This window comes from Ascaphus truei, chromosome 17, assembly GCF_040206685.1.
Source record: "Ascaphus truei isolate aAscTru1 chromosome 17, aAscTru1.hap1, whole genome shotgun sequence".
NCBI classification, from domain to species: domain Eukaryota; kingdom Metazoa; phylum Chordata; class Amphibia; order Anura; family Ascaphidae; genus Ascaphus; species Ascaphus truei.
This window is the reverse complement of record NC_134499.1, coordinates 39,433,546-39,449,514: the sequence shown is the minus strand read 5'-3', so window position 1 is coordinate 39,449,514 and position 15,969 is coordinate 39,433,546. Positions and strand designations below refer to the sequence as shown.

The following is a 15,969-nucleotide window of genomic DNA, read 5'->3' as shown; positions in this document are numbered from 1 at the left end:
TAACTTCAGCTTAAAATTTTATTTTGCAAACATTTCAAGGATTTTTCTTCTTATGTAGAGCTGACCATGTACACAGCACTAGACTTTATTCTATGGGGCAAAATGTTGGTGCATGTGGCAAATAGACAAGGGAACAGGCCAAATTCCGAAAGCGCGGACACTGCGATTCCAGCGACATTCACTCACGTCACAGGTCGTGTTGTTGCCACTACACTGCTCCTTTAGGCCCTGGAAAATAATTTTTAAATGACTTGTGTTTAAAACACGCCATGTTCATACGTGGGATTCCACCTCTCATATCCTGGTCACAAACATTGCAAAATGACGCAGTTTGTCACGTCACAATGTCCCTTTGGTCCATCTGGTGGCAAAAGGGACAACACTTAAATATAAGGGAGCATAAAAATGGTGGGTCCTTTTTCACATGGGATACATTAATAAAAAAAGTGGGGAGAAACTCAACCACTTAAATGTACTAGATACCAGCAATGAGAAAGAATACGCCTTTGTGATTGCCCTGCACCATTTACCACCACATTGGATTTTTTATGTCATTCCCCACCTCCCCCTTCACACTCACTTAACTATGGGGTCAATTTAAGCCCAAGGGAAAGTCCAGAACTTATGATCCACAGATCGGCCTGAAGCGTTGCAGATTTATATCAGCTGGACACGTGTGATTTTTTATTTTATTTTTTTAAAGCATATTTGGTTAGAATCATATTATACTTACATCAATGGTATAACACCTAAATTCAACGAACTGTATATTGGCTAAAGTTACCCCCCAAACTTAGGCTTCGTCCATGGTTTTTGCAGGCGTGCGGAGGCGCGCTGAGGGAAAACGGGTGCTTTCCCTGGCCTTAGACAGCGCGCCGTCCGTGGGCGGGCCAGTGATGTCACGGAGCTGGTTCGCCCTCATTGGGCAAACCGCTCACGTGACCGACCCTGCGCTCCGGCAAGTGGGAAAATGTAAAATTTTCCTAACACCTACGCTTCCGCAAGCGCGCGGAAGCGTAGACGAGCCCCTACTAAAGCCGCACTTATTGCGGCTGTAGGGGCTCAGTGTCGAGCGGAAGCATGCCTCCACCCGCAAGCACTAAACATGGACGCGGCCTTAGAAATGCACGAAAAAGGACCCCAATCTACAGTTCTTTGAATTTAGGCATTATACCATTGCTGAAAGTATATTATGATTCTAACCAAATATGCACCAAAACTCTGCCATGGAAAAACTGCTGAAGCTGCTTGTCCATGGCAGAGTTTTGGTATAATGGAGAAGTTTCACCCAAAGGTTTAATCTACACACCAAAACATTGTGCTTTAATAGTCTTGTACATACTTCATAAATGGTCTGAGGACCCTATTTAAACGAGCAAGTGTGTTTATCTTTTACTAGTGATGGTTTGGTAAGGATCCCGTCACAGACACCCTGCACCACAAAATACATTAGATATGTGGGAAACAAATCCCGCACATAGAACCTGCGCTCCGCCCTTTATCATCGAGTATGCAGCTGGTAAAGAGACAACAAATGCACCCTTTCGGCGCTCCTCCCAAAGTGGCTTGCAGTTTTTTTGGTGACATTTCTACATTTTTAACCCAAGTCAAATAACAAAGGAGCCATTTAGTGGCATCTTTTGACCAAAACATGATTCCAGCTGGACAACCCCATCAAGGTAAAGTCCGACTATAGCCGGTACCTATACTGAACTAATACAGTTTCATATTGCCCTATGAACCAAGTTTGGTGAAATGTGTGCAAGTGCGCAAAGGGTTAAATGAACACAGGATAATGCGGTGTGTGTGTGTGTATGTGTGTGTGTGTGTATGTGTGTGTGTATGTGTGTGTGTATGTGTGTGTATGTGTGTGTGTGTATGTGTGTGTGTGTGTGTGTGTGTGTGTGTGTATGTGTGTGTGTGTGTGTGTATGTGTGTATGTGTGTGTGTGTGTGTGTGTGTGTGTGTATGTGTCTGTGTGTGTATGTGTGTGTATGTGTGTGTATGTGTGTGTATGTGTGTGTATGTGTGTGATACTCTGTTCTGAAATATTAACAGGAAACGCAGGGCAAGTACTTTTTCTTATTGCAATAGACACGCTCAGTATATGGGAGAAGCCCACCAGAAGTGTGTTTTTTGGGTCAGAAAACACCTTTAAACAAACTGTGGATGTCTAAACTCCGGAATGTGCTCTCATACATCACAACAGTTTGCAGTGATAACATAAGCACACATTTTGATGATGAAAACTGTATGCATTTATATACACTTCAAGGTTTAATTTTCATAATAAGGAATATATTATACGCACTCAGAAGCAGCCTTTGTGCATGGAAATAACTTCACTCACAATACGAAATAATTTCCTGGTACACAACTCACAAGAACGTTCAAATAAAAAGTTTTTTTAAAAACCCACTTGCTGAAGAAAGATAAAAGGCTCTCAGAGATAGCTTAATGGGCAGCGAGATAGTAGTTACTCTCCCTTCTGCCAGAAGCAGGCGAGGCCAGCCCCAGACATACGTCCCAAACCAGCTTGTGTCTGCAACATATCAGAGGTCTCCTTCTGGGCTCCTGGCAAGGAGTCGTAAGGAGGCTCCATTAAAAGCAGTCAATGTCACAGATTTGTGAGCAAAGGCAGACAATGAGTGGTATCACTAGCACAAGGCTAGAAATGCACATGTGAAGGATCAACAGCAATACACTCAACTCCATCCATTTACATTCTTAGAAAGATGCCACGGCATAACTCCAAAAGGAAGTCAGTATATGGGTAGTTGTACAATAACGTGCCAGCATGTGGCGTGAACAGCAATTAGAAAGTTATATTTGGCTCATTTTTATTTCCATAACAGCGAAAACAAATTACATTTTCGCAAACCGCGGAAACCACCCGACTGGACGCCATTTATACAGCAGGTGCCAGGCCTTTACTTGGGGTAGTTTACTTGGCAATAAATGTGAGAATCCTTGCACATCCCAGCAGCCATACCCCAAGCCTAACGCTAACAAGCAGTGAATCTTGCTGCATGGAATTATTACCCTCGTTATCAAACCCTGAGCTGATAATCAGCGAACACAAATTCAATGGGAAACAGGCTTTGCTTATTCTCTGTTGAGACATTTGTCCAACTCTGCAAAACATATTCCTGGCAACAAAGCAGCAATCCAGTCTGGGATCTTGTGCGTTTACACCAAGTGAAACAAAAAGGAAGGGTGACAATCGGGGATCTCCCAGAGTCCGGGAACCCCACCAGTTCCTGGGATGTGTAGCTTTTGGCGGTTTTGACAAACAAAAATACAAAATTTGTCTGCCGGGGTGACCAATAGAAAAGCTGCAACATCGCGTTCCAATTGGTTACCAGAGCAAACCTTTAACCCGTCAGCCATACGGTTATCCCAGTTTGCTTGATCCATCCTGGCTCTCCGAGCCTGAACTAAGGTGTTCCCCTCTCAACATGTAAAACAAAAAAATAAAAGATAGCCGGGATTGTGGATTTAACTTTGAAGCACGATGACAGATTAATGAAAGTTGTTTTTATTTGCATCAAAGTATCTTTTCCTGGTGACAGGTTGAGAAGCTGGTCAGCGGTAGTTGGCGGTTTCAAGGTGAGAGTGCAGAACCTTTTCCCATGCATGTATTATGGCTGGCGCTCACGCAGAGATGCGAGCGTTTGTAAAGTGCATTCCAAACTTCACAGGCCTCTCCTCATCTATCTTAGAACAATTAGATTAGAGACTTTTTACACGGAGCATCTTTCCTTATCTTGGTCCAGTAGGCCGGTCTAATGCAGTTGCTATAGATTCCTTCTCCTCCACTGATCAGACAGACATGTAAAACACCAGCAACCTTTGGATGATAATGGGAGCAGTGTGGCTTTTACAAGGAAGACTAAACACTCAAAGGAACTCACTACAATCATTTCTTTAACCTGTTAAAATATATATATATGCCCTTTACGGTTTAACAATTCTTGCAAATAAAAGCAACTGCAGAGTTTCCTTTAAACATAAATGAAACAGGATTGATATCCTATTAAAATAGCAAGAAAAGAACGCTACAATTATTACTTCCAATTCATCTGTGTTAGACGCGCCAGACCTGGGACTGTTCAGGATTCACTGCGGAAAAGAAAGGATTACAAGACTCTGCTCCTGCAACGGCCAAAATGAGCGTCCCCGGTTCCACCAGCGACGTATTTATAATGAAAAAGTCACCGCACCAAGAAATTGATGGAAAATACAAAGGGAAAATGATTAACCAAACAGGTCTGGAAACCTGTTCCATCCAAGCTTCCAAAGGTAAGAATTATTTGTATTCCCCTCTGACCATCACACAGCAGAATGTTTTAACCTCTTCAGTATCAGCAATGCATTGCAAAGCATTCTGTTTCGGACCCTTCCGGCGCTGATGGGGATAAAGCTTCCAATGCATTGCAAATGGTCTTGCTCTCATTACAAAAAAAAAAGGTGTTAACCGAGTATGTTAACATTAGTGTATGAGCATTCGTAACTGTATTCGTTACTGAGAACTTAAAACACCAAGTAGGCATATAGTATAGTATATAATGCAACGAGAAGGAATAATGATGCAGTATTGTGGAATTCTGCTTTAGCCGTTTGCCATTGCGTGCGCTTCCCAATGGCCTGAAAGGTTACATGGAGTAATACAGAAGTGTGATTTAGTTTTGCTTCTGTGCATTAAACACATTGACCTCCGCCTGCCTCCAGCTTGGAAACACCGCTTTATGGGCGGTTGTGCGTCTCATGTATCTCTCCGGTGTGGATTATAAAAACAGGCTCGCCATAATCACAGATGGACACCTTCTACATCAACAAATTCATGGTTACAATTAACGGAAAGACAGCATCTCTCACAGGTTGATGAAGGGGCCACTTCTGGCTGCAATTCTGCCTTTCCAAACATTGGTTTCGTTTCACCTCATTACATGCAGAGCACTGCGTTTTCAGCCCGTCAGGCAGGAAGAGTTAAGGGAAATATAGTTAGACACAAGGTTTCATAGGCCGCAAAAATTATCACGACTTCCAGAGATACTTGCATCCATAGGTTATGCCGGTAGCAGCCCTGGCTGGGCACGCTATATGGCGGTTTAAATAGAAAAAACCGTGACGTTGTCGCAGCTTCTTATTCGCCTGCAGGACCTTTAAACATGCAGCAGATACCGGCATGACGTACAGAGGTAAGTATCTCAGGAAGCAGGGGGTCTCCGGAGCCAAAATTAGAATGGTTCTGTGTCAGAGACGTCCTGATTCCCCAACTAAATGTGGGGGGGGGGGGGGGGGGGGGGGGAAATGGGGGGAGAAAGCACTTTTTTTTTTAAATACAAAATATTTAAGGAAATGCTTTTTTATGCATATACAGGTCATAAACTCTCAAATGTATTCAATGGCAAGAAATCACATTCTACATTTACGCTCTATGGGTTTTTTCAGTAAATTGGCAACTTTTTATTTTTTTAGCATCTTGAAAAAGAAAACCTTTTTAATAAATGCAGCCGGTTCTCATAGAGACAGGTTCTCATAGAGACAGGTTCTCAGAGACAGGTTCTCATAGAGACAGGTTCTCATAGAGACAGGTTCTCAGAGACAGGTTCTCATAGAGACAGGTTCTCAGAGACAGGTTCTCATAGAGACAGGTTCTCAGAGACAGGTTCTCATAGAGACAGGTTCTCAGAGACAGGTTCTCAGAGACAGGTTCTCAGAGACAGGTTCTCAGAGACAGGTTCTCAGAGACAGGTTCTCAGAGACAGGTTCTCAGAGACAGGTTCTCAGAGACAGGTTCTCAGAGACAGGTTCTCAGAGACAGGTTCTCAGAGACAGGTTCTCAGAGACAGGTTCTCAGAGACAGGTTCTCAGAGACAGGTTCTCAGAGACAGGTTCTCAGAGACAGGTTCTCAGAGACAGGTTCTCAGAGACAGGTTCTCAGAGACAGGTTCTCAGAGACAGGTTCTCAGAGACAGGTTCTCAGAGACAGGTTCTCAGAGACAGGTTCTCAGAGACAGGTTCTCAGAGACAGGTTCTCAGAGACAGGTTCTCAGAGACAGGTTCTCAGAGACAGGTTCTCAGAGACAGGTTCTCAGAGACAGGTTCTCAGAGACAGGTTCTCAGAGACAGGTTCTCAGAGACAGGTTCTCAGAGACAGGTTCTCAGAGACAGGTTCTCAGAGACAGGTTCTCAGAGACAGGTTCTCAGAGACAGGTTCTCAGAGACAGGTTCTCAGAGACAGGTTCTCAGAGACAGGTTCTCAGAGACAGGTTCTCAGAGACAGGTTCTCAGAGACAGGTTCTCAGAGACAGGTTCTCAGAGACAGGTTCTCAGAGACAGGTTCTCAGAGACAGGTTCTCAGAGACAGGTTCTCAGAGACAGGTTCTCAGAGACAGGTTCTCAGAGACAGGTTCTCAGAGACAGGTTCTCAGAGACAGGTTCTCAGAGACAGGTTCTCAGAGACAGGTTCTCAGAGACAGGTTCTCAGAGACAGGTTCTCAGAGACAGGTTCTCAGAGACAGGTTCTCAGAGACAGGTTCTCAGAGACAGGTTCTCAGAGACAGGTTCTCAGAGACAGGTTCTCAGAGACAGGTTCTCAGAGACAGGTTCTCAGAGACAGGTTCTCAGAGACAGGTTCTCAGAGACAGGTTCTCAGAGACAGGTTCTCAGAGACAGGTTCTCAGAGACAGGTTCTCAGAGACAGGTTCTCAGAGACAGGTTCTCAGAGACAGGTTCTCAGAGACAGGTTCTCAGAGACAGGTTCTCAGAGACAGGTTCTCAGAGACAGGTTCTCAGAGACAGGTTCTCAGAGACAGGTTCATAGAGACAGGTTCTCATAGAGACAGGTTCTCATAGAGACAGGTTCTCATAGAGACAGGTTCTCATAGAGACAGGTTCTCATAGAGACAGGTTCTCATAGAGACAGGTTCTCAGAGACAGGTTCTCAGAGACAGGCTCTCAGAGACAGGCTCTCAGAGACAGGCTCTCAGAGACAGGCTCTCAGAGACAGGTTCTCAGAGACAGGTTCTCAGAGACAGGTTCTCAGAGACAGGTTCTCAGAGACAGGTTCTCAGAGACAGGTTCTCAGAGACAGGTTCTCAGAGACAGGTTCTCAGAGACAGGTTCTCAGAGACAGGTTCTCAGAGACAGGTTCTCAGAGACAGGTTCTCAGAGACACCTACCCAGCCTACCCATTTGACCTATCTGCTGTAAAACCCCAGCCCCATTTGATCCTTAGCTTGCTCTGGTATTTAGGCAGGTTGTAATTCCCTTACTGTACTGTCTCCTACCACCTCTGCCTGGAAGCCATTCCACAAATCCACCACCCTTCCCCATAACAAGCCATTCTCCTGCTCCAGGGAATAACTGTGTTTCCAACACAGGGGTGGGCAACTCCAGTCCTCAAGGGCCACCAACAGGTCAGGTTTGCAGGCTATTCCTACTTCAACACAGATGGCGCAATCATTGCTCAGTCTTCAAACGAGCTGCTGGTTGAGCCACCTGTGCTGAAGCAAGGATATCCTGAAAACCTGACCTGTTGGTGGCCCTTGAGGACTGGAGTTGCCCGCCCCTGCTCCAACACATCTCTTTCCGAAAGAGGCTTTTCTCTTGTACTTTATTGAATTCTTCACGGTTGACAAACCCATAAAGCAACAGAAGACCAACAACGGACCAACTAATTGAAGGGAATATGTATTTTAGATTCAGCTCTCAAAACCTGAAGCAAAATGGTAGAAAGCCAGAATGACAGACATGCAGGAGTCACACACAGCATATGAAATCACGCTGATAAATATTCCAGCTCTTAAATTAGACTCCAAAGTGGATTGTGAGAGCTTTTTAGTGTCAGCTTTCGCATTTCCTATTTCGCAGGCTCTGGATAAAGCAGATAATCCGGAGTCACTGACAGTTCTCATATTTCCAGTCTGAGAAGTAAATAGTCTTTTTTTTCTTTAAAAAGATTGTATTGGGACAAGTCCATCTGCCCAACAACCCTTAAAGCTGCCGGGTCAGATTATTACCATGTTAAAATGGCCCCCGGGCACCTAACATGGATGCACAACAAGCTACGAATGTACTGGTCTTACCGAGTAACAGGACTTTGTGACAGATATCACTGTATACATGAGCTGCTAGGGGGAGTCGCTGTAATGACGTATTCTGTGTATAGGACACCTATGTGAGAGACAAGCAGGTACGAGAAACCAAGTAAACGCCTTCTATAAAAACGTAGAAGGTCTAGAAAAAAAATAACAGGGACTACACCCGACGCAGGAAAAGCTTAGCAAACGATCAAATTAAAGCAGAAAAACGTAGCGTCGAGGTTTTATAACACCCAAATAAAAACAGATCTTTTTCCAAAAGCCCCCTCCTGCCTGATAGTGTACAGTAGGTAAGGGGGGCAGAGCTTTGCAATTATGGCAGGAAATAGTAGCACAGGGCCGGCCAACTCCAGTCCGCAGGGGCCACCAACAGGTCAGGTTTTCATGATATCCCTGCTTGAGCACAGGTGGCCTAGTCGAAGACCTGTGTTGAAGCAGGGATATCCTGAAAACCTGACCTGTTGGTGGCCCTTGAGGACTGGAGTTGCCCGCCCCTCCTGTAGTATATACGGATTTCTAACTCTGGACAGAAAATATAACAACCGCTTAAAGCCAAAGATAGAGAAAAGTTAGACTGGAAAGCAATTCCAACGTTGCTCAAAAGGGGATTATACGGCGTTTAGGAAGACGTGTTAACAGCAGTAACTTTACTATATTTGACAGCAGCAATTCCATTCTATACAGGCATACCCCGCTTTAAGGACACTCACATTAAGTACACTCGCGAGTAAGAACATATCGCCCAATAGGCAAACGGCAGCTCACGCATGCGCCTGTCAGCACGTCCTGAACAGCAATACCGGCTCCCTACCTGCACCGAAGCTGTGCGCAAGCGGGGAGACTATAGAGCCTGTTACACATGCGTTATTTACATCAGTTATGCACGTATATGACGATTGCAGTACAGTACATGCATCGATACGTGGGAAAAAGTAGTGCTTCACTTTAAGTACATTTTCGCTTTACGTACATGCTCCGGTCCCATTGCGTACATTAATGCGGGGTATGCCTGTACTAAGCAGATTTTATATTTATTTTAAAATATTTCAACTTGCCCCATCAGGGAATGTTTTTATCTTTACAATCCAATGCTTTGTTCAGGAGATGTGAGCAGTTAACATGTGTCTCCGGGAGCTAAAAATGGAGCCCTCTCCAGAGCCCAGAGCAGGCTTTTGTACCTTCAGACAATAGACTAGAGAGACTGGAAGGAAGCGGGTCCCCGGGGATAAAAATAGCACTGCCTGGCTCCGGTGGACACCTTGGTTCAAACCCTGTATAATAAAAGTAATCTCCCCCAGAAGCCTATTAGTTAAACTCCTATAATGCTGGTACCATGCCCCCTTGAGCAGTCCTTACTTCTTATTAACCTCTAGTGTCTGAAGGTACAAAAGACTGCGCTCTGGAGAAAGCTCCATTTTGATCTCTGGGAGACACGGCCCCCCCAGGTAAGGGAAACGAAAGTGGACATTGTGTGGAAGCGCCATTTTACAAACCCCTAGGCTGCGTCCATACAGGAGCAGACCGCGCGGACGAGCGATCAGACTGCCTAAAAGCAGTGTTCGCGTCTATACAGCGTGCGGGCGATCCACGTGAAAATCAGTCAAAACTGATTTCTCGGGGGCGGTCACGTGAGCGGTTCGCCAATGAGGGTGAACCAGCTCCGTGACGTCACTGGCCCGTCCATAGACGAGCCCCCGGACGGCGCGCGTACTAAGACCAGGGAAAGCACCCGCTTTCCTTCAGCTTCCGCGCGTCTCCGCACGGCTGCAGTGTCTATGGACGCAGCCTTACACGGCTCTCGCTAGTAATGATCTTCTTGCATCGCTAGGCGACAGAAACAGGATAGCTTCTTACAAATGTAGTCCTTCACCCCCCCAAAACAGTAACCGCCCCAAACACCCGATTTCCTTTCCAATAACGCGGAGCTGAACAGCACGATTTTGAGCTCTGGTAATCTTATGGTTTGTTTTCTGCTCCAGTTTAAAGTAAAAAATAAAATAATGCTTTCAAAGAGATTTCCTCTCACAGAAAGTGGGGTTTTATTTAAAATGCTTCTATCATCTGAACAGAACATCCCATTAAAAAAAATAATCAAGATGTCCAGGAGGTGAAAGTGATGCTCTCCCGGGAGTTCTGTGCAGTCTAGTGGTTACCATGGCAACACAAGAGGGGTTACAAAACACAGGATTTTTAGCACCAAATAAAGAACAGGACATGCTCAGCAGGAAAGAGGCCGACATCACACAAGTTACACTTATCTAGGCTTCCAGTGGGAAATCCTGCTATAAAAGCCCTGCCCCGGTGATTGTGTTTGAATATTGGTTTGGAGGAGCGAGGTTGACCCAAATATTATTTCTGCCAGGCAAACGTTAGAAACAACGGCTGGTAACACTGCAAGTGTTAGGCATGGGGAGCGAGAAAGGCTCGCAGGGCCCAAAATAACATTACAGGCAACACCTCCCCCTGCCCAACACAGGCTCGGGGACACAAAAAACATAGCTACAGTTTAAACAGTAGGATAGAAGTGTGATGGAAGTTCTTACAGCACAGTGGTATGTTTAAATAAACTGTTCCCCATTAAGCCATTTAAAGGTGCTCAGCTGTGAACATGTCGCGTCCTAAACCTGTTCTATTTTAGAACTGGAAGTGTAATGTAAAGTGTGGAATAAAAACAACAACTTCTGAAGACTGCATCAAGTAGAATCTCTTAAAAGCGGTAAAATGAACTTACTCCCAGAACAAAATTCTAGGATTCGATATTTCATCGCTTTAGCAGTAGAGGCCTGAATCCCCCGGCCCCGCCGGCGTGCATCCCCCGGCCCCGCCGGCATGCATCCCCCGGCCCTGCATCCCCCGGCCCCGCCGGCGTGCATCCCCCGGCCCCGCCGGCGTGCATCCCCCGGCCCCGCCGGCGTGCATCCCCCGGCCCCGCCGGCGTGCATCCCCCGGCCCTGCATCCCCCGGCCCCGCCGGCGTGCATCCCCCGGCCCCGCCGGCATGCATCCCCCGGCCCTGCATCCCCCGGCCCCGCCGGCCTGCATCCCCCGGCCCCGCCGGCACCTTTGGCAGTGAAGAGATGACATCGTGGTGATCAGTAATGCACCACGTAACTCTATTGGGAATTTCACGTTTACATGTATAGGAGAGGAGAGCCAGCTCTTGACGTGTCTTTAAAGATTAGTTTCTCGGCTTACAATTTGCCTAAAGCTCAGCTGCCATAGTAACTGCAATTCACAGAATGTCACAAGCCATTTCTTCTCATGGTCATCCACACATGTCAAGGGACTATGCGTCAGACTTCTGACGCCGCCTGCAGCATCCAATGCATCGCAGAGATCGGCCAGTGGGCCAACTGGGACACCATATATGTAGATATTTATTTCTCCCTGGACAGGGGTAACACTATCAATTTTTAGCTTCTCACAATCTTTGCTATGACTTTGTATCAAACAACGGAACATGGATATAAAAGTGATGGATTAAAGGGTGGCTTTTTTCACCTCTCCGGAATGGATTTGTAGAACACAGCCTATGTTGATGTCTACTATAGTCATTTTAATGTACGAATTCCTGGTATATTTAATCTAGTTACAAGATTGCGTCATAAACCACAAGCTATTTCTCCTCTGATGCTGCCTTTTTTTTAAACGGGTATACACAATCTCCCGGCAGTCCCTGAAACCTGTAAAAACGCACTTCAGGCAGCACTCCTGACGTGTGGCTTTTGCATAAGACTGCCAGTATACCAGTGCTGAAGGCATATACATGCTCTCTTGCATTTTCAGTACATGTCGATCAACTGCTAGATGAGGCCTCCCTGTAAGGGAGTGAATGAGTTAACTCACTCCCTCTGCAAGGATAAGGAAGCTACACACTTGTGTCAGGCTTCCTGCCTGAGCCGCTTTCGAATTAACTCCTGATTGAACAGGGTTTAAAAGGCAGGAAGTAACTGCTTGTCAGAGTTCCTGTTCTGCAAGAGAGAAGGGTCACAGCGATGACCCTGCTGGGATTCACACCCAGCACCAACCGAGCTCCAGCCTGCAGGGACTCAGGCTTCTTGTTCATCAGAGGGATTTGCCTGGGAACAGTGGGGAAACCAAAGCCCCGCACCACAGAGAAGCCTGCACAGAAAACAGGGCAGGAGTGGACCCGAGAGACTTCCTGGGAGCAGTAGGACTGCAATGCCTGCATCTGACGTTCACCTGGAGAAGCCAGAGATGCCGGACCAGCACACTTCGATAAGGACTTTTAATATTGTTCCCTGATACGTTGTATGTTTGGGGCTGGTAACTGGGCTAGTTAGCCAGCCAGGTAGCTAGGGCCTGTACTGTTTATAAGTTTCCCACGGTGGAGTAAGCTGTCTTTATGCTTTATGTTTTGCCTTAAAATGGACAGTGTTCCAATGATTTTGTTGTGTTTGTGGAGAAATAAACCACTCAATGTTTTGGTAGCCTAAAATGCATTGTGTGGACTCTTAGCTGACCTCACCTAGATGGCCACTTAGGCCCACTCCAATTATCTTCCAGGTACTGCGGTTGCAAGTGTTTTTCACCCCATTGTGCAAACACATTTTCGGATTTCATACTTCCATATTTTTTTTGTTTTGTTTAACACTTATTCGTCATTTCATTTCCCTTGGAATCCAGTCGTGTACCCTCTAACGATGGTCTTTTTTGCGATATGACCAGCCAATAGCCATTTTAATGGCTTCACTTGTGAATTCACAGGCTTGTTTGGTTTCGAACCCATTGATTCTTTTTCCTGAGGTTAGGCAATACACAGCCTACAGTACATCTCTCCATGCTTCAAGTCGCCTGAAGCTTCTGAACTATCTTCACATTTCGGTTGTCTTGTTTATTCCAAATTCGCACCAGCCTCATTGATTTCCCATTTATTGTTAATTGCCGGCCAAGGTAGACATTTGTCTATTCCAGTCTTTCCCTAGTTGACATTTGTTGAGCATCTCTTTGGGTCTTGCCGAGATTCTTATATGGAGGACCACCTTCTTAATTCCTTTGGCGAGTTCTCGGATTCATTGTTGGAGGTCTTGTGGCAAAAATAAGAATGTCATCTGCAAATTGTAGGTGACTCATGTATTCACCATTTATTTGGATTCCTTTTTCTTCCCAATTCAATGTCTTGAATAATTCTTCAAGCGTTGCTGTAAAAGCTTTGGTGCCATGGTGTCTTCCCGTCATACTCCCTTGCTGATCCTCATCTTGCTTGTATCTTCATGTAATCCAATGGCTGCTGTGGCATTCTCGTAAATATTCCTTATATCAAACACAATGTAATTTTCGTAGAAATCTTTTAAGAAGCTGGGGGAAGTAGAGAAAATCATTGCAACTCTTTACATGCGGGTTGAAGAATTGAAAAATTCCAGAGCAATGGAATAAAGCTGTAGTTATCCTCATCCACAAGAAAAGAGACAAGACCTCAATCTACTTCCAATGATTTACAAGATACTCGCTAATCGGCTGCAAACCGTGGACTATGCGCAGAATACAGAACAAGCGGGATTTCACTGTGGATACAACACAATGGATCCCATCCAAGAAGTGATGACGTCATTGCGTCATCCATGGAATTCGGTCTGAGCGTTCGGGGACGAACACACACACACCTTTTAGTAATGTACTAATGTCGCCTCCCAGTCCACTTTGCTACGATTGTAGCTGTAGCGTTTAGTTGACACACTGTTGCACCATGCATAATCAGTTACTGGCACTACTTATTCTAGGATCTCTTGGCTACTTAATGTCTACTTAACCACTACCTCAAAATGCACATTGCTACTTTTGTAGCTCCAGCTGTGTACTAACCCTCTGCTGCACTAGAACTTTAACAGAAGCTGGCTATTACACTGCAGCTTTACACGTGAAACTCAATTAAAACTTCATCTGCCATCACTATGCGCCTGGGACCCTTTTTATAAGCGATTCTACGGAAAATCACTATCTACCTGGCTATAATGACTAGGTTTTATGGTCTGTACACAGTGTGGCATATCTACAAACCGATGCCAAAGACCAAAAGGATAAATACCCCCGTTATACACTGTGTATATATAAAGACCTTACCTGGATACAAGCAGGCTTTAATCAGCCACCAGGAAAAGTACAATTGGGTGTCACTTATCACTGTGAACACTGCCAATATACTGCCCTATCCATTGCTGCGATATAGATCTCAGATCTACCCTAGATTACTTGTAATATTTTTTTTCTTGTAAATAGTTATATTTTGTTCACCTATTTTATTGCATTACCTAATAAAGTTTAAGTTTGAATTCACCCACTACTCTTGATTGCAAGGGCAACATTGCAGAGCTTCCCCCTTTTCTGCATTTGATGATCCCTAAACCCTGCATGCACCGTGATATAACACTACCAATTTCACTTTACGCAGAGCAGAAACCGTTCTCTGCACTATATAAACCATACAGAACAACGGGGATTTCACAGTAGATACAACACAATGGACAACAGCCAAGAAGTAATTTCCCAAAATAATGAATACGATTATATCACTCAATTTAGAATTAGATTTTATTCGGTCTACAATCTACACCTCCGTGAGTTTTAAACACACCAAGACAAAAGAATTGAAGTGTACAAGGATATCAGGAATATTTGAGGGGGTAAAAAAAAACAAAAACAAAAAAACACTAACATTAGTGACCCACGACAGGAATCATCATAAAAACAAAACGACCACCAGCACCCACATGGGGCTTCTAACATTTAGCTGAAACCAAAATAAGAGTGCTTCTCCATACCAATGGTTCCACTCCAAATATCTAGGAAACGTTAAAGCAGGAATCAACATCCCTCTTTTTGTCTTATTTTTATATGTAAAGTATGTGACAATGTATAATTCTACATTCTTACCTAAACTGGCTATCGTTTCGTGCTCCTGTTATAAATCTGTACCAATCCTGGATTGTGTGCCTGACGAAATTGCAGTACAAAGTTAGTAAGCGACCATCTGTGAAATGCTGCAGCTGATATGTAACATTATATTACCAAGTGTAACATTATTGTTACAGCTTTCAGAGTAATAAGACAGTATGCTGTTTGTAACACAGCAACATATCTGTTTGTGATACTTTGTGGCTAAAGGGCAGAGCTCAAAAGGTTTGTGTGAGCGCCTGTTTCAAAAGAGGATTGCAACCAAAGGATGATCAGTAAATATTAAAAAAAACAAATGCAGACCATATTATCAAATACTACAGAACGGATTTAATTTTATTTTTAAATATTAAAGGAAAAAAATGATTTCGAGATTTGCTGCGTTAAGGGCCAGATTTACTTACGTGCAATACACTAACATTCACCCCTCAAAAGGCCGAGGCAATAATTCTCTTAGAAAATAGGAACACACACACACACACACACACAGATATTTAAGTCTGTAAAACAGTGAAAGAATTAAAACTACTACATTATTGATGCTGCTCGATTTGTTTTATCTGCAACCACTGGAGAACTTGGAAATAGAAGCTTCAGGTGTCTGATTTTCATAAGGTTTACAGAGTAATACAGATATAAATAGTCTATTAGAAAAGACAATACTGTGTAGATTTCCTGCATTCTGTTATCACAATCTGCAGCAAAGATAAAGCATTTCCAAGGTAACCTGGAGCTGGGATTGCCAGAAAAATGCGCTATACGAAATATTAACGATTAACAAAAACGTCCCTTTTTAATAAAAAACAGTTTCATTTTTTTATTTTAAGGAACAGGACATACTTGGGTAAGATACCCGCATTAAACGAGTTACACACAATGGCTTCGGGGGATGGGGATTATTGCGACTCAACTTTTTTTATTTTCTTATTTACTTATTTATTTACAAAACA

The 15,969-nt window shown here is 44.3% G+C and overlaps 1 protein-coding gene across 1 annotated transcript in view; it reads right to left on the bottom strand.

Moving 5' to 3' along the window:
* The window catches only part of DCP1A (decapping mRNA 1A), a 65,911-nt gene that overhangs the window by 42,330 nt on the left and 7,612 nt on the right, over window positions 1–15,969 (bottom strand).